Here is a 3,975-nt window from a genome sequence, read left to right as displayed (position 1 = left end):
CAGAGCTTTATTACTATAATTATTCAGTGATCTGAATCAGACTGTAAGAATTCAGTATGAACTATGTAATCTCTAGAAGATTTAACACTTTTATATAATATCTGTATATAAGAAAGAACAGACTTATATCTGTTAAAATAGTATCTTAATTATTGATAGTAATCTCTATATATAGAAGAAGATTATATCAATCATCTTATAAATAATTACAGAACTTATAAAGATAATTCTTCACAGTCTGAATTATCTGTTTCAATATATCATCAGTCTCAGAGTGATAGACAGTTAACAGATAATATATAATCTTAAGAACTTGACAGATTCTTATTCAGAGAGTACTTATAAATTAACAGTTTTAATTCAATACTATAGATCTTAGTAATTCATATATCTGATAGAATAGACTCTGTAGAAAAGCTTCAGTGACTTGTTCAGTATTTATCTTATTACAAGATTTCAATATTACATCTTTACTTAATCAATTCATAATAATCAAAATGTTTCTATAATTCTTACTCTCAGATAGATCAACAGTGAAGTTAATTACTGCATCTTATCAGATTTTATCAGAGATATTAAGTAATTTCAGTAGATCTTTTCTACAGTTCTTTCATAAGATAATAGAAGAATAGTGATTACAGTTTCAGATAAAGTATCTGATACTGTTTAATATCTCAGATCAGTAAAACTCTCAGAAGATTATTCTATATAGTTATTCATAGTCTGAATAATCAGTTATATATAAATCATGTATCTCTTGTATTATCTGAGTGTGTAAGAATTCAGAGTAAGAGACTCAGTGTTATTCACAGAATTATAGAGTGTTATTATCATTGATTGAACATTCTGAGATATCAGTTCTTATACATAGTTCTGAGAGAAATCAGAGTACTTCTTAACATACTATTTTAATAAGAGTCTGAAGAAGTTCATCAGCCTGAGCTGCTGTATATCATAGTTCATTCAGTATAGAAGAAGTGAAGATATCAATATCAGTATCAGTTTGAAGAAAGAATATTCTAATTAAAGAAGTGTATATAGTGTCATGAGTTGTTCTATCTTGATTAATTAATATCTTTGAATCTAAGAGCTGATGCTCTTGATTCATTCAGTGCATATCTATTATATCAGACAGTATATCTTATTCTCATTATAAGAGAATATCTGTTATCAAGTTCTAACTGCTGAGGTAATAGTGTATTATAAAATGAAAGCAGCTTAAGAATTTAGATCATTGTATCTATTATTTAGTGAGTTTACAGATAATTATAAAGTACTTAAGATTCTTATAATCTGTGATTATTTCAAATTCAGAGATACTTCAGAGTTCAGAGTCTCATTCTTCTAGATAGTATACAATTGTGAGAAGTTTCTTATCATAGATCTCATAATTGTATTCAGTGAGACTCAGTTTCTTAGATATAAAGAAACATAATTGTAGAATATTTTCATTATTATATTATAATATTACTTCTTCTATCATATAGTCAGATAAATCAGCTTCAATAACTATTTCATAATCAGAGTTAAATATTATTAATAGAGAGATATTAATAAACATCTTCTTCATCTATATAATACAGCTTCAGCATCTGCTAATTACTGAAATACTAAGTTCTTCTTGATAAGTTCTGTAAGTGATCTCATAATATCTGAGAAGTTTTGTATAAATTACTGATAGAAGTTAGTAAATTCAATGAAGCTTTATACATCTTTGACAGTATATGAAGCTTCTCATTCAAGAATAGCAGAGACTTTCTCAGAATTCATTCAAATTCTCTTATCAGCTTCTATAATAAAACTTAGATATTTAATACTCTTGACTTTAAAATCACACTTATTAATATCTATCAGTAGTTCTACTTCTTATAGTTATTACAATATCTTCTATACATGTTCTTAATGTTCTTTTCTGAATCTGTTAGTGAAGATGAGAATGTTATCAAGATATACAGATACAAATTCATTAAGAAAATCTCAGAGTGCTCAGTTAATATACTTCTAAAATATACTGAGAGCATTAGTCAGTCTGAAGAGAGTAACTACTCATTCAAAGAGATTATATTATGTTCAGAATGCTGTAAGCCACTTATCTTCTTCAGTGATATGAATCTTATGAAATACAGTGATAATATCTAGTTTTATAAATCATTGAGCTTATTCAATACAAGCTAGAGCTTTATTAATAAGAGATAGTGAATAGTGATCTTTCTTTATTATTCTGTTCAGTTCTCAATAGTCTACACAGAATTGAAGTTCTTTATCTGATTTCTTTGCAAAGAGAATAGAAACTGCAGTGAAAGAATTACTAATATATATAAATTCTTTATTCAATAGATCATTGAGTGTCTTTCAAAGAAGAAGAAGTTCATCTTAGAACATATTATAAAGAGAGTCTCATGACAGTTCAGAGTTCTTATCATTCTTCTTCTCTAACTTGATACTGTGATTCACTTCAGAATCTTATAAGAGAGATATATTCATAATATTATTTTATCAGAAGATATTTAGATATTCATGATATTATTAAGAGAGTTTTGTATAAGAATCTGTTATTATAATATAAGATAACTTTTCTAGAGCCTTTTTAATATTGATCAGACTGATAAAATAGATTATCACATAATTCTACTATCAGTGACTTCTTTTTCAGAGCATTTTATACACATTGACAGAGATCTGTGTTAGATTCATGATCTTGTAAATATCATCTTCATGAATTCTATCATTGTTAGAGAATATCAAGCTTCTATTTTAAGCATTCAATAAGATGTCTTATTTAGATAGTCAGATAAGTTCTAATATAAGATTGTAATCAAGATTGTTAACTTTATATATATAGACATCTTCACATTAATGTTCTCTCATATCTATGATCAACTTTAACATGTAACAGGTACAAATGTCTTTTGAGTCATTAAATTCTGTGAGAAGTCAGAGTTTTAATAAGAGAATATACTGAAGATTGTAATATCTTACAACTGAAGATTTGATCATTGTATAATAATATAGACTGCTGTCTATCATGGCTTTCATATTATACATGTTATCAATCACAGTAGATACAAGAATCATATTCATTATTATTTTCTCTTTAAATCATTATTATCTGATCTCTTCAAGCTTCTGTTTATAAATTTGAACAGAAGCTAATCTTTTCTCTATTTTATTGAGACATTCTTATAGTTATCTTTTAAATCTTTCTTCACTGCAATGTGATTAATGCAGACAGATGCTGATTCATTCTTTGAGTGAGAAGATATATAGATTAATCAGCAGTTGAAAGCAATGTATTCTGATCAGTTACAGTTGATATAAACTTCTCATTAACATTGATTAGCAACTTCTTTGAGAGTGATCTCAGAAACTCAAAAGCCTGTTCAGATGATGAAGACTCTTACTTATATATAGATATTCAAGTCTACTCAATTCATAGCATCTGCATCATTGTTATTCTTCAGTATGAGTGTATAAGTGACTGAGTTATTTCTCAGTGTAGATGTATAAATATAACATCTTCTATCACTGTTCTGTATACTCTTGAGCTTGATAAGATAGTCATTTAATATTCAGAGTTATACACAGAAATCTTTATAAGTCTGGTCTTTGTCTACACTTACAAGAGCCTGTAAGAGTTTGAAAGTTAATGTCTTCTTAAGTATGTTAATCTTCATTCAATTCTCTCAAGATTGATTACCTGCTTCTAGAATCTTGATATTGAAGTCAGAAATGAATGTTGTAAGAGAAGTATTTCTCTGTTAAATACTCTGTAATCAATCTAATACTTTCTGTTGTATAGCAGTGTCTCAGAACAGAATATCAAGATATTTGATAATATTATCAGATGTTTGTAACACTGGTTCATATGCTTTCATTCATGAATAAAACTTCTATTTCATATGATTCTTCAATCATTCATTGATATATTAATCTTGATAATAATGAATCAATAACATCTCTATCTATACTCAGTTT

Source organism: Blastomyces gilchristii, assembly GCF_000003855.2.
Source record: "Blastomyces gilchristii SLH14081 genomic scaffold supercont1.32, whole genome shotgun sequence".
NCBI lineage: Eukaryota > Fungi > Ascomycota > Eurotiomycetes > Onygenales > Ajellomycetaceae > Blastomyces > Blastomyces gilchristii.
This window is presented reverse-complemented; position numbering follows the sequence as displayed.